The sequence below is a fragment of the Pipistrellus kuhlii genome, unplaced genomic scaffold, assembly GCF_014108245.1.
Source record: "Pipistrellus kuhlii isolate mPipKuh1 unplaced genomic scaffold, mPipKuh1.p scaffold_m20_p_19, whole genome shotgun sequence".
In the NCBI taxonomy this organism is placed as follows: Eukaryota; Metazoa; Chordata; class Mammalia; order Chiroptera; family Vespertilionidae; genus Pipistrellus; species Pipistrellus kuhlii.
In genome coordinates, this window is record NW_023425504.1 from 8,885,090 (window position 1) to 8,913,071 (window position 27,982).

The following is a 27,982-nucleotide window of genomic DNA, read 5'->3' on the forward strand; positions in this document are numbered from 1 at the left end:
CATTAAATGGATCATGTCTATACATTGTGTAATGAATGGAAAGCACATAAATGTCAGTGTAATCTATTTTGAACTTTGTAAAAAAACCTGTTTGGAGGCTATCCTTGTTTCTCTGTTCATCTTAAATCCTGCGTGTGTGTGTGTGTGTGTGTGTGTGTGTGTATGCGTGTGTATGAGTATGTGTGCACATGCATGTGCACGCATGTGTGTGTATATGATAACACATTGTAATAAAAATAAGGTACTTAAAAAATAAAAGAAAATGGAAACACAAGTTTCACATTGATTTACACATTTTATTTGGGTTATTCTGAGGAACTCAAAAGTTTTAGCTCTTCTAATTCCTGTGGGTTAAATAGAAAAAAAATGAGCAAAACATATGAGCTTAAATATCTTAAATTTTTTAATTTACCAAAGCAGCTAATATTTTTAATAATTGAAAAAGTAATGGTCGTGTGCTTCAAAACTAAAATACTAAAAACTAAAAACAAAAAAGGTGTATAGTGAAAAGTTACTCCTCTTCATCCCTGTCTACCCCATTCCCTGTCCACTCATTACCTTACAAGTGAGCACTTTTATTAGTTTAAACATGCGATTCTTTCTTTATCCAAATACATATATACTGGTATCCCTTGTTTTTGGACAGTTTGCTTTATGCCACTTCTTTTACAAAAGTATTACTTAATATTTGTTTCCCTTAACCAAAATATCTGAAAAGGATTTTGCTTTTATAAAAAAAGCAAAAAGCCAAAATAGTGTTAAATGTTTGTTTTGCAGTATGCATCTGGAGCAGCAAGAGTGGACAAGCTCCTTACCTGGAAATTATACTCAGCATGTCAGCATCAAGCCGCCATAGCTTTGACCTCTGAGCATGTGTGATTTATTATCTTGCACCCATTAGCAAGATGTGTCCTAAGGTAATTGCTTCTTTGCTTTACATCAATTCAGCTTTTGAAAGGTTTCATGCAGTTCCTTAAAAGCATAAAAATGAGAATACGTTCAGATAGTGGGGGAAAACTTATTTTATATGCTTTTGTATAAAAGCTAGAGGCCCAATGCATGAAATTCATGCATGGGTAGGGTCCCTATGCCTGGCCAGTGATCAGGACCAATCTGTAGGGCAACTGGTGGGGCCATCAGGGTCCCCCCACTGGCACCCGCCTTGGCCAGCCTGGCACCACCCACTCACTAGCCCTGCCCCCCAGCCACACCCACACCCACTGCTGCCAGTCACTTACCTTTGTGGGGTGACTGGTGGGGTGATTGGGAGGCCCCCACTGGCACTCACGTTGGCTGACCTGGGGCCTGCAGGCTGGGGGAAGCTCTTGCGTTGAGTATCTGCTCCCTGGTGGTCAGTGTGCATCATAACGAGCAGGTTGTTCCGCCGTTCGGTCGATTTGCATATTAGGCTTTTATTATTTAGGATGGTAGCATGTTTTACATACCATACTGCACCTAGCATTTTTTTTTTTACTTAACATTATATCAGTAATTGAACTTTCTAGATGATTAATTGAAGAGTGTCTTCATTTTTTTTATTACAGCTGCATAGTATTTTCTTGTAAGGCCTATAGCATAATGCATTTTACCAGTTCCTCCTTGGTCAGTTCTATCAGCAATGCATGAGTGCCTGTTCTTTCATAGTTTCATTAGCCATGTGATTTCCAATCTGATACATGAGGAATGGTATTTCAGTATAGTATTAATTTTTATTAACTTATAAGTGAGGTTGAGTATATCTGTTCATAGACTAATTTATTTGCATCCTTTGTCCCCCAACCCCTGCTTTCTGGTGGGTGGGTGAGTTTTTTTCTTATTGACTTGTAGGAGCTATTTGTGATATGAGTTGCATATATTTCCTTTCAGTTTACAATTTTCCCTTAGCTTATGGTGTCTTTAGCATGCAAAATTTATTCTGGGGTAGTTGAATTTATTAATCTCATGACTTCTGTGTTTTGAATCATAGAAAACCCTACCTCACTCCAAGGTTACATGGATACATGTATATATACAAACAAACACAAGTTAGGAGATTTAATAATATAATCGCAAAAAAAAAAACTAAACTAAAAAGCCTTAGGTTTAATCTTTAAAAAGTCTCAAAACCTTTAAACTATAAGATACTGCCGAACCCGGTTTGGCTCAGTGGTAGAACGTCGATCTGCGGACTGAAAGGTCCCAGGTTCGATTCTGGTCAAGGGCATGTACATTGGTTGCGGGCATATCCCCGGTGGGGGGTGTGCAGGAGGCAGCTGGTCGATGATTCTCTCTCATCGACATTTCTAGCTCTCTATCTCTCTCCCTTCCTCTCTATAAAAAAATCAATAAAATATATTTAAAAAAATAAAATAAAATAAAATAAACTATAAGATACTCCTGGTAAACACAAAACTAGACTTGAACAAGTGGAAGACATTTGGGATATTCTTGGATATGTATATTCTTGACATCATAAAGATTTCCTTTATTTCTAAGTTATATAAATTTAACATGATTCTAATAAGAATACCAAGTGGTTTTGGTATTTTTTTTTTAACCTAGGTAAGTTGATTCTAGAATTCACATCGATAAATAGCCATAGCTATGAACTCTTCAAAAGAAGAGTAAAGGAGGAAATATTCCCAATATTAAAATATATAACCCCAAAATTCCAACAGTGTGGTATTTGTCCATGAATAGACCAATGGAAAAGAATGAGAAGTATAGAAACAGATGCAAATACATCCAGGAATTTAGTATATGATGAAGGTATCATCTCAAAATAGTGGTCAATAAATAACGTGAAATCAACTAGATGGACATCTAGGAAAGGAAGTGGGGTTGATGTATTCCACCAGAATAAACTCCAAAAGAAATAAAAAATTAAGTGTAAAAAAACAAAACAATAAAAATGCTAGTCAACAATGTGGCATCATTAATTCCCATATAATCTTGGAAGAGGTTAATTCTTGATGACTCAGCAGTATTTCATATCAATTACTAAATTTGTAGCCAGTGATTTTCTTCTCTGCTGAATGTGATTTCCCAGTTTTATAAAAGGGCCTCCACAAAAATTAATTGCCAAAGTAGATTCCTAGAATCATAAAACTTGGATCTTCCTATTAGAGATTACTTAATTCCACTCACTAAGTCTTGCCCTTTAATTCAAAACAATGCTGCACTTTGACAGGCTGTAATCAGCAAGAACTGGATGCCTGGCAAGTGATCACACACTGTGTATCTGCGCTGTCTAGATTACAGTTCACAGTTGAATGTGTGGTAGTGTTGGGGAAGGGCAGAAAAGAAAATGGAACTTAGACAGCCTTTGATCCAATTCCATGCTGAAATGCGTGGCATACCCTACAAATGTTGAAGGAGTTGGGGGTACCTGAGCTGGCTTTTAAAGGGTGGGTTTGACTCATATATGGAAAAGAGTTGGGTTCATAAGAAAAGGTAAGGATGCATGTGCCACAACATAGAGTTGTTTTGAAATAGTTTCTAGGGAGATATTTGAGGCTGCAATGTATGCGCCATTATTACCTGTCTACCAGAAAGAAAACTTTCCTGCCATGATTAAAAGGGCTGAACATAGGGTATTGAGGAAAGAACCAAGCTTACTAAGGGGCCATAAGTATTACAAAGGTTAATCAAGGATAAGGTAAAGAGGTAATTTTCATTATGAAAGCAATTATGATTCATCCTAAAAAGGATCTAAAAAGGATCTAGCAAATAGGCACTGTACACCAAAAGCCATGGCAATAGCTATAATTATCTGTAACTGCAGGTGTTTCTGCCACCTCAAGATTGTTAGGCCTCCACAATTCTGCTACCCGAGTCCACTTCAAAAGGAATTATACAAAGTCAGCACGTAAAGTTTTAGGTTTCTAGAAGGGATTCTGGAAAGGAGTGTCTTCTAGATGTTTCATTCACCAAACAATTGAGTGGAAAAACTATATAGAAGCTGCCCAGAAGACACCTCCAGGATTTCAACACGAAAACAGAAGTAGAACGCTGAGGTTTCATAACTTTGCTATTATGAAAGAGATTGAAGATTTCAAGTAATATCTAAAGCCCTAACATTTTGAGAGAACATACCTAAAGGGAACAATTTATAAATTAGAGGCAGGGTGATACTGAGACCACACAACTACACTAGGAGATTCTCTACAGAGCCTAGCTGTATCATCTCAGTGGCAGAATGTCAAGTTAGTGATTATTTCATCAGGAAAATATTTGCTACACCTATAGTCTGGAAGTGATAAACAACATACCAGAGCAGAACATTACTCTCCAGGATTAAGTACCAAACAAAATGACAAAGAGTTGACCCAGGCTTTGAGATGAAAAACAAAACAAAACCTTGTCCAATTACCACATCAAAGACCCTTTAAATAAACCATAGGGAAAAGAAAAGAAAATGAATCAATTCGGATACAGGTTTGGAGACGCTTTATATAACCAAGAGAAGAAAACATGCAAATAGAATAAACCCAATCTGGCTGTTTCCTTTATTTTGTTCATTTAGTTTCCCTGTGATTTGCCCCTGTCACTTGGTTAATCAAAAGCTGTCCAAAAATTTAAAGTGACACCTACACTGGGCTATGTCAGCTCAGTACCTAATAAAAACTGAGTCCAATAGCAAGATGAGGGGAATGTCCAGTCCACTAAATGCATTTTTCAATTAGCTGAGTGATTGCTTTGTGAATCACAGACTTAATGAAACCACAAGCCAGGAAGTTTAGGATGTGGCCCAGGTAGGTGGGGAAAAGCTATGATTCAATAAATAAGATTCTTTCATGAGCATGTAGACAGATTATAGTCCACCAAGGTAGAGAAAAACAATGCAAAATCCATTTTGACAAACTGAAGTGTGAGCTGTGCTAATGGTGAAGGGGAAATATGCTAAATCCTGGGATGGATAAATTACTTTTACACAATCGTCATAGGAGGCAAGGTTAGGAATGGATTTATTTGGGGAATTGAAATGAAACCTCTCTCCTAATGAACAGGTTTTTGGAGCTAATCACTGTATACTAGGTAAACTATCCTCTGTTTGCAGGCTGTTAGGAAACAGGTATTTTCTGTTTATGGGATTTTTTTCTTAATTTTATTACTTAGAACAGTTTTGAGCTCACAGCAAAGTTGAGCAGAAACTAGAGAGCTCCCATATACCGCTGCTCTCTCAAATACATTCATAGCTTCCTCGACTATCACATCCCAAAGTGATGCATTTATTACAATGGATGAACCACATTGATTCCTCATTATTAAAGTCCACGTTATATATAGGGTTCACAATTGGTGTTGCATATTTTATGGGTTTCGAAAAATGTATAACAACATGTATCTACCATTCTAGTATACATAATAGTTTTGCTATTCTAAAAATCCTGTTGGGTTTTCTTTTTTAACTTAATTTATTATGGGAATTATTAAACGTGTACAAAAGCAGACAAGATAGTATAATGAACCTCATTTACCCATCACCTGCCTTCAGAAATTACTAAGCATGGCCAGTTTCAAAGATACATTTTGTAAAGACTGTAAGAACATAGTTCTAGGCAGATAGGTATTACTTATGTGGAAAAAAAAAAAAGGTTTCTTCTCAGTAATTTTTGTTTGTTGGTTAATCCTCACCCGAGGATTTTTCCATTGATTTTTAGAGAGGGGAAGAGAGGAGGAGAAACAGAGAAACATCAGTGTGAGAGTGATACATCAATTGGTTGCTTCCTGAACAAATCCAGGGGCCATGGATCAAGGTACATATCCTTGACCGCAATCAAACACTAGACCCTTCACTCCGGGTAGGCTGACATTTTATCCACAGAGCCAAACTGGCTAGAGCATCTTTTCAGTAATTTTTAAGTGAGTGAATTATTTTTGGGTAATTACCGTGTTTCCCCGAAAATAAGACATCCTCCGAAAATAAGACCTAGCGCATGGAAAGATAAGACATCCCCAAAGCGCAACTTTGGGAGAAAAAATTAATATATGACAGTCTTATTTTCGGTGAAACAGGGTATGTATTAAGTACTAACTGTGCTAGGCACTTTGTACTTGATACCTATACCCTGGCAACTCAAAGTTGTGACCTGTGGGCCAGCAGCATGGAAGCTTATTGACCGTGAAGACTCTCTGGCCTCACCCCAGACCTATTGAATCAAGTCAATAGTTTAACAAGATCTGTATGTGCATTAAAAGTTAGGAAGCACTGACTCATGCCTGGCCCAGAGTAAACAGTTAAAATAATCTCCTAACAATCCTGCATCAACACCTGAAGGCAGATATTATCATTCCCAATTTATATATGAGAAAACTAAAGCTCAGAGATACTATTGGCCATTCTAAGATTTCACTGCTTTTAATAAAGCTATAGCTGTCTGGCTTCTGAGTTTATTATTTAACTACTTATAGCATGCTGTCTCTCAGCTGGGGAGTTCATTTGTGAAGCAACTCAGTAAAGGATATATAATATGTGTTTACACAAAAACAACCAGTCATCTTGATGATCTATAAAAATAAAAGCATAATATGCTAATTAGACCTGATGACCCTTCCAGACGAAGCCAGGGCTGCGAGAGAAGCCCAGGTCCTGGGTGCCGAGGGAAGCCTGATGCTGGCATCCAGGGGTAGGAAGGCCTACTCTTGCACAAATTTCGTACATCGGGCCTCTAGTAACAACAATAATAGAAAACCAAGCTTCAGTTATTCAAGCAATCACTTGCTCCACTGAAAGATCTTTTCACTTTTCAAGAAATTAGTATGGTATCATGTAGATAGCTAAATATTTCAGAGTAGTCAGAAAAACAAACAAACCGGAACAATTATCAAACTCACTCCCTTTGAGAGTGACTATTGATCCAAATATGAACCAAACTGCAAACCACAGCTCTCGCAGAACAAAAGGTTTTGCTGTAAACCAAAATAACTGGCAAATGCATTAAAATAAAAAGAACATCCCAGTTTTATAGTAGATAGGCAGGAAAGGCAGATAGTTGGCTGCTATTTCACTTTCCAACCAGCCGGGGGGGTCTAAGCCTACATATATACAAGCTCTGTGTGAGTGCCAATCGCTTACACTGAGAAGGAAGCCTTAAATGCCTGAGCACTGCTGGGCAATGAAATAGGCCCTTTTGTTTTCAGGGTGGCTTTTTGAAAAAGGTATTACAGGGAAAGATAGGAAAATCATAGTTCCTGGAGCATGCCCCAGTTTAGCAAGAACTCATTAGGTTTTAGGAACTTCCCTCTCTAATCCCGGGAGATTAGGCCATTTCCTTCTCTGCTGTCCTAATGACTTTAGGGTCCTGCATTATAAGATCAGCATGGCAATGAGCTGGTTTGATGATTAATTAGCCTCTAGCAGGAACCTGATGAAGTTCTCAACTCAAAGCTCCGGGAATACTGTTCAGGGCAATCTGCCCTGATACACAGGCACACAAACAGGCCAGGTGAAAAGGCACACAAACTGGCCTGTGATAGACTGCCACAGGGATTATGATTCACTTTCTACTTACAACCAGATGACCTGGATACAACCTGCTGTTGTGAAACAGTAATCCTGAAAAGCAGTAAACCTACTGCTTCAACAAAGCTAATTGCCTTTATGCGTGAAATCAAATTCTTAGTGTATCATCTATGTCTTATACAATAAATAGCTATTTGGATCACTTTATTCCACATTCTTTTTTTTTTAATCCCACATTATAAACAGAATGACCAAAGAAAAATTCTGAGATGTTCTAAATTATGGCAGCTGGAGAGTAAGAAAGGAACAGGAATAGTTAAGCAGTTCATAGTTGTGGGGCAACTAACAAGCATTGCTCACATTCCTGAATATATGTGGGAGCTTTGAATCAATCTTCTGGCATCTATTAACTGACCACTAGATGCCATAGCATCCTGCATATGCATGAATTTTCAGGACTGTGGCCTGTAGCCAATCGATGGTAAATATTTCTTCCTTTCAGACTGTGCACCCACCATAGAGCTGCCTCTGCTTCACCTTTTCCTGCCCGCCTTATCTGTAGCCAATGTAAATTCTTTCAAAACAACTTATATCGTTTCTTTCCAAAACAAGATACGAGAGTCTGCAACTCCAGGTCTAAGGACATGCTGTCTTTTTCCATCTGTTCATGGTGGTTTGGACTTCATGCCCCAGAACCTGGTCCTTTTCTGGATAGCATATGGCTCAATAAACCCTTTCTTTTCAAACAGACTTTAGCAGTGGAGTTTGATTTTTTGTTTAACACAGATTTAATAATAGTTTATGGCTAACCTTTCCCTCATGTTAAAAAAGTATATTTAGTACTAAAAATGGACTCAAAATAGACCAAAATAGGCAACATTTTGAATTATTTTTAAGAATGTTTTTCTAAACAGTGAAGAAAATTTTAAAACAGGTTTAGTACTGTACTGGAATGTTTTAATCACTATATTTTCCTCTGAAACTTACAATTATGTTTCTAAGATCATTTATCTAATCTTTGTAAGGTTAAGAGGTCAGTTATTATTTATACCTCTTTTGCAAATGAAGAAACTGAGGCTCTGAGAGTTGAAGTTACGTGGCATCCACAAGAAGGCTACACAGTAAGAAAGAGCAGGGCCAGAATTGGCACCCAGACCATAACCTGTCCCTGTCTTCCTTCCATTTACCATGAAAATGGTGGAAGAAAATGACAGCACACAAATAGTCACATAATTATCCCCTTTAAAATGCGTGGCAGCTTATAACATCTCAGGATTATTAAATCAGTTGGAAATAGTTTCACTTTGGAAGTTACAAATTCTACTTGGGTTATTTGGCAAGGTAGAAGACATTGAGACATGAATAGCTGCATTCTTCATGCATATTGAAGGCCTTTGGGTTGTAAACTGTGATGTGGAACCAAAGCAATGGCATTTGGTGTAGGGCACATAGCTAGATGCTTTCTCTTTCCCTCACTGCTCCTCATCCTCTCCTCACCTGTGGACCAACAGCATGGTTGTTGCAGGAGAAAGTGATAAATATTCTGGAAGGCAGGAGCCCCTACTCAGAAAGTAGGAAACTGGAGCACCATTGCTCTGACTTCAAGAAAGAAGAGAACATTCACTAAACTAGTGTCTCCTGGCCCAAAGTCAGATATCCGCCGTACCTCTACTTCTGGGGCTGGCTCCAAAGGGAGCCATTTGTTTGAAGTAATTTCTTCTAAAGGGCACATCCTAAAGTGTCTGAGTGAATTTGTGTGTGTGTGCTGCTATCTAGTTGAGAGTACAGTGTTCTTTGGGACACGAACAGCAAATTAAGTTTGTGCAAAGAGGAAAGATTGCAGAGCAGTCCAGGGAAGAAGAGGATAGAGATTCCACATAAATCTGAGCCATGGAAACCCCATGGCTTCACTTCTGCTAGCCCTTCCTGGTCTTAGCATGACTTTCAGTCATTATTTTATGATGTTATGGGCTATAGAGAACCCTGTAGTGTTCTTTCCCACAAGGGAGTTCTTGGAGTTGGACCCCAGGGGATTCAGGCTCCAGTTCAGATTACCTCAAGGAATGACCACTGTAGATATGTAGATACCACACTCACAATCAGCCCAGGAAATAAATTCCATCTATGAACCACTTACATTTGAAAGGCCCCTGTTGTTGAAGGCAAGACTATTTAATCTAAGGTTAAGGAAAGAATTTCTGAAATTTTCCGTGAGCCTTCCAGGCTTCTTGCATCACTAGGTAAAAGGAGTAGAAAAGGGAGATGTTTGTTCTGGACAGAACAGCATGTGATGGGGCTATCAACACACAGAGGGCATTTTGTAACATTTAATCTAAAGATAAGAGTTTTGCTAGTAATTGGATAAGTGTTTGGAAGCAAACAATGCCCTTGTTCTAAAATTTTTTGTATCACGTACCTTAACACTCCCCAAAAATCAAGGTTCTGGTTTGTGGTGGGAGCTGTATGGACACTTTGAAGAGATATTGTAGAGGGTATCTGGGCATGGGACAGGAAGTTGGGCTGGAGAATTCACTAATTCAACCCTGAGATTCTATGAAAACTAGAGGTGCCAATCCTTTTTTAAGCAAATTGTACTCTTTAAAGTATAAAATTATAGAGATGGAGAACAAATTAATGGTTACCAGAGTTTGGAGATGGTTGGGGTGGGTGTGATTATAAAGAGGCACACCAGGGTGATTTTTGTGGTGATGGAATAGTTTTGTATCTTGATTGTGGTGACGGTTCCACAAATCTACACATGTAATAAAATAGCTATTCACACACATTGTACCTATGTCAATTTTCTGGTCTTTATATGGTATAATTATGTACAATATAATCATTGGGAAAGTCTGGGCAACTTCCTATAAATCTATAATTATTTCAAAATAAAAAGTTAAAAACATCTTAAGCACAATCCTGCTTATGTTCTATGAAAGCCTTTCTTTATCTAATTTTTCTTTTGAGAGAACCTTAATCCCCTACCCCTTCCACACATACACACTATAACACTTTGATTCTTGAGAGTTAGAACTATGGACTTAAGAAAAAACTTTCTTTTCCATCTTAATTTCTTCATTGGGGGAAAAAGGTCCAGAATGCATGTTCCCTTCTTATCTTTTAATTAACAGATCTGATGTTTCAGATGTCCGGATGCAACTATTTGATTGGTAATGCCTTGAGTAAACTGGGAAGATTCTACATCTGATTGAGCCAGCTCTTCTCCCTGTCATGAAAACAAAATTAAAACATTTAAAATTCCTTTTATGCCTTTGATGTAAATAGAAGCATAAGCATAGGAAGGAGCAAGAGGTGTCTGGTAGTTGTGAAATAAGAGGCACCTGGTTGGTCATCACACAATGCAGAGGTTCCTTTCAGCTCAGAGAGAGCTGTGCTTCTGGGGTTCAGAAACATGGAGAAATTGACCCAGGAGGTCAGGGACTTGGAAGACTAACAAAGCAGCTTGCTTCAGAGAGGGGGCAATTTGAGCAGAATGTAGAAATGTGAGCCAGCTTCTCCTTCCCACCTCCCCAAGTACACCAGAAGAGATGACAGAACCTGAGCCCTTCAGTGTGTATAGGTGGTTGTAAGGGAAGGTTATAAAGGGACTTGGAGGGGAGAACTGCTAAAGACTGTCAGCTTCCTGACACTATCTCCCAGAGGCCCCATCTTGGTTTTCATAGATTCCAAGTTTCTATGACTGAAACTTCTTTAGTACATCTTATCTGGCCCATGAAACCAAGCACTTGACTATAAACTGTCTCATATTATTTTGAATCACAGAGGCCTAAGTTCAAATCCTAGTCCTACCACCTACTATTGTAGCTAGGTGATTTTGGGCAAGTTGTCTTAACCTCTCTGCCCCGCAGTTTGCTCATCTGTTAAGTGGGAGTAATACCTGCCTTACAGGGTTTGTAAAGTTTCTGACACCTAAGAGGTGCTTATGTAATCCTTCTCTTCATTATTTTTCACGTGAAGGCCACATTGCTCACTAGATTGGAAGTTCCTTGAGAGAGGTTCTTTCTGATCTCCAACCCCCACCCACCACCACCACAGTAAATAGCATAGGATTGGGCACACAGCATGTGGTTAATGAGTCCTTGTTGGCAAGGCTAAATAGAGCTTTCCTGGCTACTTCAGTGATGTTGATGAAGACCCAGAAATAAGTATAAGGGAACATCAACATTCCATTTCAAAGATATGAAGTTAACATCCTGAATTCTTACTTCCTTGATACATTGTTATCATAAAACTGTTCATGTGATAAGAATTTTTTTGTACAAATATGTAGTCCAAGTAAAATTAGTGGCTTAAGAACCTTGATCAGTTTAGCACATGTGGAGCAGTAAAAAAAATCAATTATAGACTGATGTGCTTTTAAGAACAGAATTCAGAAGGTTATCTATACATGTAAAAGCCTAAGTGACCCTTACGACCATATGACTGGACAACTTGCTGGTAGCTATGATGCACACTGACCAGCAAGGGGCAGACACTCAACACAGGAGCTTCCCCCTGGTGGTCAGTGTGCTCCCATAGCAAACCTCCTGTGGCTAGCCAACTTCCTGGGGTCCCTCCCCCCATTGGCCAGGTGGTCAGTACACTCCCACAGCCAACCTCCCATGCCTGGCCAACCTCCCGTGGTCCCTCTCCCTGGCCAGCCAGCCCCGATTGGCCCCAATCAAGACTGGGTAAGATGGCCCCGATTGCCTTTGATCACCAGCCAGGCCAAGGAACCCCACCCATGCATAAATTCATGCACTGGGCCTCTAGTCAAATATAGAAAAAGAATCTGAAATTGACCAAGTCACAGCTATACTCCAGTCATTGTCTTGAGACCACACTTCAGTCTACAGTCATTTGTGTGATCCAATGGAAAGAGTAATGGATCCACAAATGAAGACCAGAGCGATAGTCTCAGATTTAGTCATCCATTCACTCATTCAGCCAACAAATATTTACTGAGCGCCTACCATTGGGCCAGGCTCTGTGCTTCACAGACATGACTTGGCTCTGCATGAAATTTCCTATCAGTAGCTGTGTGATCTATGGGAAGTCACTTCATCTCACTGGGTCTCATGTTCCCCGTCTGTCAAATGGTGACAAATCTATTTATATAATAATTATGATAATTCTATAAAGAATGCAAGGGCCAGAGTCTTACAGACTGTGGATTGTTCTCTATTATTGTCCTCTATGTAATGGTTATATGAATAACTTGTGATCATTTGAAAATTATGTCCAAAGTCTATTTCAAGGAGGCTGAGCATGTTCTGTCTGCTCAGTTTCTTTCCTTACATATTGGTAGTGCCAACCAAGACCAGAGTGAGCAGAAGGGACTGAGGGCCCTATTATATTAGCAAGATGGCACTCCACTTTGTGTTCTCAAATGGGTTGGATTTCAGACATGGTTCCTGTTATGGGTTAAATTAGCTCCCATTCAAGTTCTAGCCCTGGGCACCTGTGCATATGACCTTATTTGGAAATGGGTTAAGATGAGGTCTTTAAGTCCTTATAAGAAAAGGGACATTTGGATATAGACACATATATAGAGAGAACACACAAAGATACATGTTGAAGGCCAGCGGGGTTTGCAGGAGAACCAACCTCATCTAAGGTTTTCAATCACTGCAAAGTATCATTGTGTTTTAGAGCCAAGCTGCTAGCTTGTCTCCTAGACTCCACTCTTGCAGCCAACCAGAAAATGCTGTCCTAGTGAAGGAGGTGTGCCTTCTGTTGGACACATAAATGAATCATATTAATCAATGCATATGTATTATTTTGAAAATTTACTATTTGGCAACTACCATAGTAGTTGATTCAGGCAAGAGTCATAAATGGATCCTAAAACAAATAAGTGAACGTTTTATGGGAAGCATAATATTTATGTACTCTCTAAGTATCATCCCACATATTAGTTATTAAGTACAAAATGAAAAAAAAAGTATATTTATAGGAAAGACCTGGCAGACATCATCTTAACCAAAGTAATCAAAGTTAACACCACCCACAATCATGTATCTTTTTATGTTTTACTCTTGCTATAAATGCATAACTTCTCATTATGAGGGCACATCAGGCAAACCCAAATTAAGGGATGTTCTACAAAATAACTGGCATGTACTCTTCTAAAGTGTTGATGTAATGAAAGGCAAAGAAAAGTTGAAGACTATACCAGATTTAAGGAGACTTAAGAGAATTAAGAGACATGACAACTAAATTCAATGTGTGATCCTAGAATGGATCATGGACCAGAAAAATAAAATAGCAATGAAGGACGTTCTTGGGACAATTAACAGAATTTAAATATGATCTGTATATTATATAATAGTGTACAGTATCAATGTTATATTTCTTGAACTTGTTAACTTTACTATGTTTATATTATGCAATGTCCTTGTTCTTTGAAACACATTGAAGTATTAAAGGGCAAAGGGAAATAATGTCTGTGACTTACTCTCTAAACTGTTTCAGAAAAAAAGTATGTGTGTGTGTAGGGGGGAAGAGAGAGAGAGAGAGAGAGAGAGAGAGAGAGAGAGAGAGAGAGAGAGAGAGAGAGAGAGAGAGAGGGAGGGAGGGAGGGAATGAGTGATAGGTAACAAGATGCTAACAACATGAATCTTTGTAAAGGGTGTGTGAAAGTTCTTTTGCTATTTTTGTATACAATTTTCAGGAAACTTGAAAGTATTTGAAATTTTAAAAAACTAAATATATTATTTTTAGCATTTAACTATGTGCCCGATGCCATGTAAGTGTGAGATATTCATAGGAGAAGATAGGGTCTCTGTCCTTAATCCAGGAGTTCACAGTCTGGGGTGCACTGGACAAATAAAGAGGTCAGCACAATTCAGTGTGATAAAGGATGGTGTGAGGGCAGAGAAGAGGTATGCTAAATCCAGACTTTGAGGGGAAAGGGTGTCAGAAGAGGTTCTTAACAGAGAAAACAAAGGGAAAGCTTAAAGTTTAGTGAACTAATTACGTTTGGGGTGTCAGTGGAACGTGCAGGCAGAGCTGAATGACAGAATATGGGACATAGAGATGATGCCTGGGCTATAAGCAACAGGAGGAAGCCACTTGCCAAAGCATGGATTAGCATGTGTCTGGGGTCAGGCCAAAGTCACCATAGCCTCTAAGGTAACATAAACACAGACATCATAAAACAAAAGCTTGAGGCTAAAAGGCTGAACACAATTGTGCTTTTTGATGGTGTGGGTCGAATTTTGTGGTGCTGTATACTGAACATCTCAGAGACACCAGCCCCCAGATTGATAAATATAAGTAACTTGGACAAGGGCATGACCTCCCATATCAGTTAGGATTGCCAATAATAGACTGTGAGGTGGGAAGGGAATGTCAAGTGATCATAAGAAACTAATGAAGTGATTTTTCAAGAACAGGATGAGCTTTACCAGCAATAAGGATAAGGTAGTATCCAATTAACACAACAGGATGGGGAGAGATTGTTGTTAATAGGAAAAATCCTGAGAACAGTACCAGGTCCCATAATAAAGGGAAATCAGTGAGGCAGTGCTGCTGTTTGAGAAGTTGATTGGGGAATGGGAATTTCCACTCAATTATGAGATACAAGAGCCAGGATAAGAAAGTACATGAATGCTCTAGCAAAGGTCTAGTGGGAGGTCATTTTTTATCTTTTATTTGAAAACTTTAATATCGTGGAAAATTTACAAAAATAATGAGAATCGCACTAGCTTAAAACCATGTGAAATTGCCAAAATGACATTTTTTTAAAAGTGAAAAATGGCATTTTCACTTTTCAAATGAAAATGAAGCTCATATCCCATTACCCACCTTCAGCAATTATTGACACATTGTCCATTTCATTTAATCCCAAACCCACCCATTCTTCTGGCAAACTTGAGTGATTTGTAGTAAATCATGATGGGAGTTTTAGTTACTTAATTTTCTCAGTAAGGTATTCAAATGGCTCAAAATTCAAAAGGCACATCACATTGTACACGTTTAGTATATATAACTTTTGTAAATTTACACTTCCATAAAGTTGAAAAAAGGTACAAAAGAATAAGTGAAAAGTCCCCTTCTAAACCCTGCCACCTAGCCAACAGCTCTCCCTCATTGGAGACAACTAATATTGTTTTAGGTCTTTTTTAATGTATCCTTTCAAAGATGTTTTATGAATAAGTTAGCAAAGAGATTGCAAACTACTCACAATGATCTGCACTTTGCTTCTTTCACTTAGCAAAATATTTTGGAAATTCTTTTATATCGACACATAAAGAGCTTCCTCTTTTTTTCAGGTTACATAGCATTCCATTTTTTTTTTTTTTTTTTTTTTTTTTTTTTTTTTTTTTTAGCCATACTTGAATCAAATCACTGTGACGAACTTTTAGGCCGTTTGCAATCTGCTGCCATTACAGACAGTGCTGCTATAACTTACCTTACACATTCATCTTGCACGAAAACAAGCAAGTTTATTTGTAAGAGAAACTCCTCAAAGAGGAATTGCTGTTTGAAAGGGAATGTGCATTTGTAATTTTAATAGATATTGCCAAATTGCCCTCCATCAGGTAGGAGTTATTTTAATGCTGTCTTTGCCCTTTTATCACTCCCAGTTTCCTTGCTACTTTTTTTCACTTACTCCCGGGGGCCCCCAGGGGGCCACCTCAATATACAAACTCAGAAGCACTCATCCCTCTCACCTCAGCCTTCTATGGGTATCCTTCTACTACTCTCTGGCCCCCACAGCCACCAGCCTGTTTTTCTTCCCCTCTCTTTCCCCAGAGGTCATGTGTAACATGCTGTTTTTCTTTCTTCCTCCCAAGTCACCTCATGATCGGTCGTTTTACCATGCTAGTGTTGACCTTTGGACTTACTCTCCCATGACATTCTGTAGCACCTGCTGTGCCAATCCTTGGCCCTTTGAAAACTCCACCATCCATTCTATCCATCCTCCATCCTCCCTCTGCTCCCAGGCTGCTAACTTTTGCTGGAGAAGGTCATGAGCTGGCTATACAACAAAGCCAGGACAGCTAGCCTCAGCAGGGCCCCAAGGGCTGGGAGGCAATCCTTTCATATACTTGTATTGAATTTCTCTCAGGGATTGTTCCAAATCCTCCCCCTCTCCTCAGGTCCCTCGTCATACCCTCAACCCAACCCCTCAGTGGAGGGTCTAGTTGTGGATATCAATGCCAGAACACAGGCCACCTAACAAGGGTTTCCTCAATTCTTTCTTTATCTTGTCCTTCACTGTTTCTCTGCATTTTTGCTTATGCCTGCTCATCCTGCATCCCTCAGCCTCATGGGAACCAGGGGACTTTCCTCCTCAAGGTTACCTCTTCCAATTGTGACCATGACAGTAGGTTTTTTTTGTCTTCTGCACTTACTCTAGGACTATCCTCTTCCCCTCTGGGCAAGCTCTCCCCACCCATTAGTTTTTTCTCTCAGTGGAAAAACATTTTCCCTTGTGCCATTGTTCCATATTACCATCAAACTTTAAAATTACACAACTAATTCATACCTGCTGACTTCACTTACTTCTTCCCAGTCAGCCCCAAAGCTTAACAGAAAAGTCAGGAAATAATAAGCCAAAAGAAGAAAATAAAACCACCCACAACCCCACATCCAAACTGTTAATATTTTGATGTATTCCTTTCCAGTCTTTTTATATGCACATATAAACATTTGTATATCTATATATATTTTTCTTACAAAAGTGGATCATAGTGTACATCCTGTTATAATTTATTTCAGACATTTCAACTTTGCTATGAGTTGTCTAACCATGGCTATGTAGATTAAGTTCACTGAGTCCATTTCCTCCTGTGTAAAATGAGGACTATTTTAAGTAACTACCTCACAGGGCTGTTATGAGGATTGAATGAGATAAAAATACATAAAAACACATCACAGTTCTTGACACATAGCAAGTTGAATTAATGTTAGCTATTATGATCTTCCCACGTCAATAAATATAGCTCTACATAATAATTTAATGAGTTCTGTCACTGCTGTATCTAATAGGCGTGACTAAAGCACTGCAGTGACTCACCAGCACATATTCATTTGGCACACGAACAAGTTTCTCTGTGGGATAAACTCCTAAAAGCAGAACTGCCACTCCAAAGGCTATGTGCATTTGTAATTTTGATAGATATTGCCATGTACCCCCTGTCAAGTGGGAGTTACCATGATATCTCTAACTTATTCTTTAAGGCTGCTTGATATTTTTCACTAATACAAACCCAAACTATGAAAAACATTCTTACAACTAAATCTTTGCGTAGGACCATGATTATTTATCAGGGCAGAGGAAAGAGTATGAGTAAATGTTGAGATAGGGGAGCAAATAATGTGCATGGGAAACCACTCATACCGGTGACACATAGAGAGGAGAATGACAAGAGGTGAGGCTGAAAAAGACAGACGAAATTCTGAAAGACTGTGAATGCCTCCATTATTTATTAATTCAGTCACCACATACTTAGTGACCACCTACAACAGACCGCACTAGTTTATTTTTTAAAATATATTTTATTGATTTTTTACAGAGAGGAAGAGAGAGGGATAGAGAGTTAGAAACATCGATGAGACAGAATCATCCATCTGCTGCCTCTTGCACACCTCCTACTGGGGATGTGCCCCCAACCAAGGTACATGCCTGTGACCGGAATCGAACCTGGGACCTTTCAGTCTGCAGGCCAATGCTCTATCCATTGAGCCAAACCGGTTTTGGCCAGACAGCAGTAGTTTAGACACTTTGTTTGCTTAGTGAACAAAAAAACAGTAAGAGGTTTCTGCCCTGGAGGAGCTTATGTTCTAGCAGAGAGATGAACAATAAAAATAACTCAACTATAAAAAATGTTAGAAAATGATAAGACCTATAGGATAAAGAAAAAGTAGATTGGATTAAAAGAAATTAAGAAGGCTGGGAGTGGGGAAAGTTAATAATAATTAATATTTATATTGTACAGTGCAATAGTAAGTAGAGTGGCTGCTCCATTATGGAGTTTGAACTTATTCTAGCCATGCAGAATCATTGGAGTAGCCATTTACTTACAGCATCACCATCTTTGCCATATCCACATACATCCTGACACCTGGTGTCTAATGATTTTTGTTAACAAACTTACCAAGCCCTATGTTAGATTAAATTTATTTCATTTTTTCAAATATATTTTTATTGATTTCAGAGAGAATGGGAGAGGGAAAAAGATATAGAAACATCAACGATGAGAGAGAATTGTCGATTAGCTTCCTGCATGCTCCTCACTGGAGATCGAGCCCACAACCTGGGCATGTGCCCTGATTGGGAATCAAGCTATGACCTCTTGGTTCATAGGTCAATGGTCACCACTAAATTATTTTTATTTATTTATTTTTTTAAATTATATTTTATTGATTTTCTACACAGAGGAAGGAAGAGGGATAGAGAGTTAGAAACATCGATGAGAGAGAGTCATCGATCAGCTGCCTCCTGCTTGCCCCCTACTGGGAATGTGCCCGCAACCAAGGTACATGCCCTTGACCAGAATCGAACCTGGACCTTTCAGTCCGCAGGCCGACGCTCTATCCACTGAGCCAAACTGGTTTTGGCACCACTAAATTATTTTAAAGGAAGCTTTATAACACCAACATAAATAGAAATTAAGTATTGTATGCAATGAAGCTCCAGAAAAGAAGACTAGAGAATAACTAGGACTGGCCTCTTTCTTTCAGAAACCAGCTTGCAAATAAGAAGAATAACAGCAAGCCATTTTCAAATTCTGTGCTTATTATTTCTCAAGTAGCTTAGTGTTTTACATGTAGCTGAAATTTAATCTTAACAACTTTATGAAGTAGGGACCATTATTGTACCCGTTTGTTTAGGAGGAACTTGAGCAAGTGATTAACCCTCCACAGCTCCAATGTCCTCCCAAATAAATGGGGCAATAGCCCGGACCAGTTTGGCTCAGTGGATAGAGCGTCGGCCTGTGGACTGAAGGTCTGAGGGCATGTACCTTGGTTGCAGGCACATCCGCAGTAGAGAGTGTGCAGGGGGCAGCTGACAGATGTTTCTCTCTCATTGATGTTTCTAGCTCTCTGTCCCTCTCCCTTTCTCTCTGTAAAAAAAATCAATAAAATATATATTTTTTAAATGGGACAATAATGGGGCTATAGGAGAGTAGGATCCATGGCTTCTGCCCACTCCATGCCATTCTTGGAGGACAAGAAAGGGACAGAAGCTCCAAGCTACTTCATTCTCTGACCACTACCTCCCAAATTCCAATGATTAAGATTAGAACTATAGTACTTCTTTAGACTAAACCCCCACCCCCATTAAATTTGTTGGTCACTTTAATTTTCCTGTGAAATTTAAACAGAATGTTCAAATTTATTTCAGACTTGATAGAATAGAAGTTTAATAATGCACCTTAGGAGCATCGGTCCTGGCTTCTTTCGGAAGAGGGCAGACATGGGCAGATTTCAGTGGGAAGGAGAGGGTTGGCACTTGGGGAGCTAGAGGGAAAGAGGCAGCAGAAAGTAAGGTAGGAAGAAATGAAAGACAAACTGTATCAACTTCAGTTGTCTTTAATTCAAGTCCCTCGGAGAAAAGAAGCAAAATATAGTAAATAATACATTGTTAGAGAGATAGTGCCTAGGCTCTGTTAATGTTCTCTCAAAGCATACCACTGCTATTCAAACTTCCTGAGAAATGTGCTTTGTTTCTTTTATTTTTTCTTTTTTTAAAATAAGTCATTTGACCAGCCATCATGGCTCAGTGGTTGACCATCGACCTATGAACCAGGAGGTTACAGTTCAATTCCTTGTCAGGGCACATGCCTGGTTTGTGGGCTCAATTAGGAGGCAGCCGATCAATGATTGTCTCTCATCATTGATGTTTCTATCTCCTTCTCCCTCTCCTTTTCTCTCTGAAATCAATAAAGATATATTAAAAAATACAAGTCATTTTCCTTTAATAGAAAATAAAATGGGACTTTGAACCACTCAACTGAAGACATTTGAACCAGAAATATGTCTTTCCCTGGTTTCATTTAACACTGAATAATGAGAATTCCGCAAAGTCACACAGATGAACCCAGGTTCCCTGGAAAGCTTACAAACAAGAGAAGTTCAATTTAATATAGAAACCCTGGATTGTAAACACTAGTGCTGTCCTTCAATATTTGATTTATAAAGGGAAGATGAGTCATTGTATACAGTAAATAAGATTTTAAATAGCTTAGAGAAAATTGGAGACTAAAGAAAACTTCTCATGGAAACAAACAAAAAAAAAATCTAGGAGCAGAAGGAGTTAGGATCGTGGGTGCAGAGCAGGCATCGCCCAATGATCCCACATAGCCCATAAATGTAATGTATTATGTGGGTAATGTGTCATAGAAAAAAACAGTATTGGATCTGATTGGTGCAGACCATCTATAACGGGAAAGAAATCTTCAAAGGCAAGCATAATACCCCTGGTTTACACAATTTAGGAAAGGAGACATCAAAATCCTTTAGTTGATAGCCTGGTGAATGTAAATGTAGGATCTCAAATCCAAAACATTGTTTAAATGAACTAGTGTATGTGAACTACATAAATGAACATGCATTGCTGGTGGGAATATAAAATGGTAAAATCACTTTGGAAAACAGGCTGGCAATCTATACTAATAAAAGACTAGGTGGAGCACATGCATGATATTGTCACAAGATGGCCACATGCACAGAGGCAGGGCCTGGTGGCTGCTCCGTGTGATTAGACCTGGGGGTCCCACAGCTCTGCACAGAATGGAGGAGGCTGGTCCCGGCAGAGGAGGCAGGTAGTGGCAGGGAAGGGCAGTTGTGGGTGATAGGGCCAGCAGGGGAGCAGTTAGGCACCGATCAGGCTGGCAGGGGAGTGGTTAGGGGGCAATCAGGCTGGCAGGCAGAATCAATTAGGGGCAATCAGGCAGGCAGGCAGATGAACAGTTAGGAGCCAGCAGTCCCAGACTGTGAGAGGGATGTTCCAGATTAGAGAGGGTGCAGGCCGGGTTGAGGGATACCCACTCCCCATGCACGAATTTCATGCACCGGGCCTCTAGTTTCTTATAAAGTTAAACATGCATTCATCATATAATATAGGTATTTACTCAAGAGAAATGACAACACACATCCACACAAAAGCTTAAACACAAATATTCATAACAATTTTATTCAGAATAGTCCCCAGTTGGAAACCCAAATGTCCATCAAAAGTTGAAAGAATAAACAAATTGTGCAATATATGTACAATGAAATACAACTCAGCGATAAAAATTGAACTACAGCCGAAACTGGTTTGGCTCAATGGTAAAGCATCGGTCTGCGGACTGGAAGGTCCCAGGTTCGATTCCGGTCAAGGGCATGTACGTTGGTTGCGGGCACATCCCCGATTGGGGGGTGTGCAGGAGGCGGCTGGTCGATGTTTCTCTCTCATTGACGTTTCTGGCTCTCTCTCTCTCTCCCTTCCTCTCTGTAAAAAATCAATAAAATATATTTTTAAAAAAGTTGAATTACAGATATAGGAAGCAACATGAATTTATCTCAAGGATGTTCTAAGCAAAAGCAATATTATATATATATATATATATATATATATATATATATATATTACAATATATATTATATGATTACAAATATATATTTCTATAAAAGAGAAAGCTAATCTATAGGAGTAGATTACAGTTTACAGATTACAACAGTAGGTTTACAGTTGTGAGTACATGAAACACAGAGTTTATTCTTACAACATTACAATCATAACCTGCATGCCTTTTTTTACATACAAACAACTGTAAACCTACTTTTGCCCAACCTTGTATAGTGATGAAGAAAAGGAAATCAGTGTAATCTGGAGCCAGCAGTGGGGATGAACAACATTAACTACAAAGGGGCAGTAGACATTTTCTGTGGTAACGAAAGTGGTCTATATCATTTTAAAAATATTCTCATCTGCCCTAGCTGGTTTGGCTCAGTGGATAGAGCATAGGCCTGTGGACCAAAGGGTCCCATGTTCAATTCCAGTCAAGGGTGCTTACCTTGGTTGCAGGCTCCGCCCTGGCTCAGGCCCTGGTAAGGGTGCGTGCTGGAGGCAACCAATTGATGTGTTTCTCTCACGTTGGCGTTTCTCTCTGTCTTTCCCTCTCTATGCCACTCTAAAAGATCAATGGAAAAATATCCTCAGGTAAGGATTAACAAAAAAAATTATATAAATTATATCTTAATAAAGTTGATTTTTTAAACAGCATAAATGTAAAACTCTTCAAAAGTTGAAGATTTAGCCCTAGCTGGTTTGGCTCAGTGGATAGAGCATCGGCCTGTGGACTGAAAGGTCCTGGGTTCAGTTTTCTTCAAAGGCACATGCCCATTTTGTGGGCTTGATCCCCAGTGTGGGGCAAACAGGAGGCAGTACATCAATGACTCTCTCTCTCATTATTGATGTTTCTATCTCTCTCTCCCTCTCTCATCCTTGCTGAAATCAATAAAAAAAATATATTTTTTAAATTGAAGATTTAAAGTTATTTCTTCTTAGCAAGTACCTAATATGAGGAATCCTATGTGAACTGTGCAGTCCCTTCAATCAGAAAACTACTCTCTTGAAAAAAATAAGCACACAGACATATATGCATGGTGGAAGGCATTGGGTTCGGTGCTATATGGAGCTGGAATATAGTTTACCAGTCTCTTTTATTTTCATTTAAAAATATTTTTATTGATTTCAGAGAGAGAGAGAGAGAGAGAGATAGAAACATCAATTATGAGAATCATTGATTGGCTGCATCCAGCATGCCCCCTACTGGGGATCGAGCCTGCAACCTGGGCATGTGCCCTGACCAGGAATTGAACCGTGACCTCCTGGCTCATAGGTCGATGCTCAGCCACTGAGCCACACCAGTTGGGCACCAGGCTCTTTTAAATATTGCCTACCATGTTTGAGGAATGACAGGAAGAATTAAAAGCAAATGATTTATTAGGCTGGAAAGAAGACCAATGTATACACTAGGTTGATCAGAACTGTGATCAGATCAAGGACAAAAAATGTATTCTATTATACATCACCATGTACCCTGGCTTATTACTGTCATCTTGTGAAGTACCTTGCAATAGAGAGGCCAATCAATCTGGAGGTAGCTGGACTTTGTCTAAAACATGGTACCAATAACTGGAACAAAAAGTAGAAAGTGTTAAAGGACAAAAGGTATTTCAGATTCCTTGGCCAGACTGCAGGGATTCCCTAGCCATCCCTATCAGGATGGAAGCTCTCTCATTCTCCTTTAAGTGTTGGGTAAAAAGTTGTAAGGTGTTTTGTTTTGTTTTTGTTAATCTTCACCCGAGGATATTTTTCCATTTATCTTTTAGAGAGAGTGGAAGAGAGAGGGAAAGACAGACAGAAACGTCAATGTGAAAGAAACACATTGATTTGTTGCCTCCTACATGAGCCCTGACCAGGGTCCAGGCCAGGGAGGAGCCTGCAGCCAAGGTAAGTGCCCTTGACTGGAATCAAACCTGGGACCCTTTGGTCCACAGGCCAATGCTCTATCCACTGAGCCAAACCGGCTAGGGCTCTACAAAAATTTTAATAAATGCAGGAGATGAGGAATTGATGTGCAATATTTTATTCATCTATATAGCTTTAAAAATGAAAAGATGAGGGAATTATATAATTGAGTATATATCATATATAATCTTAGGATAAAATTCATCGAATAGGCACACTAAAGTGGGAAATTTCTGAAATTACTTTTTGAATCAGAGGAATCTGATTAAATTAAAATTTTTAGGAACTGATGAGATGTTTAAAAAAAGTGTGGAGTGCTGTGATCATTTCTGGGTACCATGCTTGAAAGATATTAAACTTGAAAATGATTGGAGGCCAAGGCCATGATAGTAATAGTGCCTGGAAACCATCTCATAGAAGAAAAAAAAAAAAAGACTAGAATGGAAACCTAGAGGAGAAAAGTTTTGTGGAGACATGTAGCTGTTGCCAAATATTCGAAAGTTTATATCTATGGGAGAGAAAATGGATTTTGCTTATTTTATGGCATTCCCAATAACAAATTAGGACCAATGGATGGAAGGTAGATTTTAATTCAATATCAGGAAGAATTTTTGAATGAGTAGAATTCTTTAATAGTTTAAAGGCCCTTTGACTTTCTTTCATTGAAAATTCAAACAGAAGTAAGTAAAGAGTCCAACAGTGATAAGGGAGTTCTGATCTTCTCATCCCTTCCCTCACACAATTAATAACTACTTCCTATAATGTTTATTTTAAATTCTATTATTTCTTGATTATACAAGTAATAGATATTCCATGTTGAAAAAACTGAAAATAAAAAGAGAAAAGCAAATGAAAATAAAATCATTCATCTTCCCACCCCCCAAAGACTTGAACATTTTGACATATAGCTTTACAGACTGTCTGCTATTTATCAATTATATATTGGCATATAGCTTTACAGACTGCCTGCTATTTATCCATTTTATATATATATATATACATATATATATATATGTAAATATATATATATATGTAAATATATATATACACATAATTTTTAAAAACAAAAATGAGATTCCATTAATCACACTGTTTTTTAACTTTACAATATAGTGTAAACATCCTTCCATGTCAAGTGATATATGATACTGTGTCATCATTCTTAATGGGTGTGAAGATTTCTATGGGATGAAGGTACTATAATTTGTTTAACTCTATGTTTCCTTAAAGGTATTCTACATTACAGCAATCCTATAAGATGATCCTCAAAAAAGAATTTTGGTTAAACAGTTTTAAAATGTTCCATACCAGCCCTAGCTGGTTTGGCTTAGTGGATAGAGTGTCGGCCTGTGGACTAAACGGTCCCAGGTTCAATTCCAGTCAAGGACACATGCCTGGATTGCAGGCTTGATCCTCCTCCCCCCAGTAGGGGGCGGACAGGAGGGAGCCAATCAATTATTCTCTCTCATCATTGATGTTTCTATCTCTCTATCTCCTCTCCCTTCCTCTCTGAAATCAATAAAAAAAAATTTTCAAAATTGAAAAAATAAAATGTTCCATACTATATTCCAATTTTGGGTTTTCACAATGTTAAAGAAACAAATTTAACTGAATTTCCCAAACTTACTTGACCATAGATTGCCTGTGGCCTCCTCCTTCTTTAATTCTTCAGGACACTTATTTACATTTTCTAAAACACTCTGAGAAATGATGCCTCACCTTATCCTTTAGTGTTAGGTTTTTTTTTTCTTTTTACTTACCAGAGGGTATTTTTCCATTTATTTTTAGAGAGAATAGAAGAGAGAGGGAAAGGCAGAGAGAAATATTGATGTGAGAGAAACAGATCAATTGGTTGCCTCCTGCCGAAACCGGTTTAGCTCAGTGGATAGAGCGTCCTTTTGTGGACTGAAGGGTCTCAGTTTCGATTCTGGTCAAGGGCATGTACATTGGTTGCAGGCACATCCCTGGTGGGGTGGTGCAGGAGGCAGCTGATCAATGTTTCTTTCTCATCGATGTTTCTAGCTCTCTATCCCTCTTCCTTCTTCTCTGTAAAAAATTGATAAAATATACTTTTTAAAAAATGGTTGCCTCCTGCATGTACCTCTAAATACTTTGAAGAACTGCCAAACAGTTTTCCAATGTCACTGCATGATTTTACATTTTGCATTCTAACTACCAATGCATATGGTTCTTATTTCTCCATATCCTTACCACAACTTGTTATTATCTATCTTCTATTTTGTAGCCATTTTAGTGGGTATAAAGTGTTACCTTTCTAGTTTTAATTTGCATTTCTCTAATGACTAATATTGTTGAACATCTTTTCATAGACAGTTGTATATCTTCTTTGGAGAAATATCTATTCATAAAGTCCTTTGCCATATTTTTTTCTTTGCCCATATTTCAATTGAATTGCTTATCTTTTTTTTTTTTTTGAGTTATAGGAGTCTTTATATATTCTGGATTCAACCCTTATCAGATATGATTTACAAACATTTTTCTCATTTTAAAGATTGTCTTTTCACTATCTTGTTAATGTCCTTTGATGCACAAAAGTTCTTAATTTTGATGAAGTCCAATGATAATTTTTTTCTTTTGTTGCTCATGCTTTTGGTACTATTTCTAAGAATTCATTGCTAAGTCTAAGAGCATAAAGATTTATTCCTTTTTTCGCTAAGTTTATTCGTTTCAGCTCTTTTAAAAAAATATATTTTATTGATTTTTTACAGAGAGGAAGAGAGAGGGACAGAGAGTTATAAACATCAATGAGAAAGAATCATCGATCAGCTGCATCTTGCACACCCCCCACTGGGGATGTGCCAGCAACCCAGGTACATGCCCTTGACTGGAATCGAACCCAGGACCTTCTGGTCCTCAGGCTGATGCTCTATCCACTGAGCCAAATCGGTTTCAGCTGTTTTCAGCTCTTAACATTTATGCCATTGATCCATTTTGAGTGAATTTTTGTATACAGAGTGAGTTTGAGTCCAATATCATTATTTGCATGTGGATATCCAGTTGCCCCAGCATTTGTTGAAAACATTAGGTTTTACACAATTACAAATAAGATTATAGTAAACATCATTTTCAACCTGTCCAATATTTTTCTCTAAGAAAAATTCCTAGAAGCATTAATATATATTAAAAATGTGCACATTTTGAAGGCTTTTTTTAATGTATACCATCAAACTTCTTCCAGAAATGACATTAAGAATCTATCATAGTGAATTCAAATACCACCTTCTCCACACTATCAACAGCCTTGCATATTTCAAAAAATATTTTTAATCTGTGCTCATCCATGTGATATGAGAATGTATTCCAGATCAAGCTTAAGGGAGTTTTAGTGAACTTCTCTCAACAGCCCCAAAATCCTAGCTTCAGTACCCTCCTTTCCAAAGACCTCACACTTATGGAAAGATTATATCCAAGAATAGTACTCGATGTAAACCACTGCAGAATTTAATATAAGTTTAGTTTAAGGAAGCAATCTAAACCCTTCTTCTCAGAAGAGAGAGACTAGAAATGGAAAGTGTAATTACTGTAGGTTTCTCTGCTGTATAATGTAATTTCAAATATTTTCTTCCTCAGCACAAAAATCACAAACCAGCTGTCTGCAACTTTCAAATGTGTCCTTTTTCTCTTGTGTTTAATGGAGAATTCCCAAGCACAGGAGTCATGCCAAGAAATCAAGTAAACTGAAGATAGAGTATTTTCTTATAGCCATTTGATAATTATTGAAGAAAAAGCAAAAGTTACTTTGCTGGCAGTATGCTTTTTAGTACTAGTTGAGTACTTCCAAATGTATATTGGTACAGAGTTTTTATAGTTGATGTAGCTTTAGGCCCCATCTCCTTCACTTCTCTGAAGCAAGCGTACCAAGTATATCTTTATTTTATTTTGTTTCAAGCGGTAGTTACAGTAGAAGAAAAATTTTATGATGAGTGGTTTGTCAATGGGAAGTTGTTATTAACATGGAAATCCTGAGAGGATCATTTATCCACACAAAACAAGAAACCGGGGGAAAATTAGCTTTCCACATTTCTTCACAAAGCATGCATAAT

The 27,982-nt window shown here is 38.4% G+C and overlaps 1 protein-coding gene and 1 long non-coding RNA gene across 2 annotated transcripts in view; one reads left to right on the forward strand and one right to left on the reverse strand.

The window, feature by feature from the left end:
- Positions 1-910, forward strand: part of MOSPD1 (motile sperm domain containing 1) — a 39,180-nt gene extending 38,270 nt beyond the window's left edge. The window contains exon 7 of the mRNA XM_045583501.1: positions 778-910. The gene's annotated coding sequence lies outside the window, so the exon portion shown is untranslated. The remainder of the gene's footprint in view (positions 1-777) is intronic.
- LOC123652579 lies at positions 808-27,610 on the reverse strand. The gene is made up of 3 exons (XR_006742003.1): positions 27,513-27,610; positions 17,451-17,457; positions 808-912 (listed from the first exon to the last, which is right to left on the reverse strand). It is a non-coding gene; the product is annotated as an uncharacterized LOC123652579 (long non-coding RNA).
- Positions 27,611-27,982: the final 372 nt, after the last annotated feature.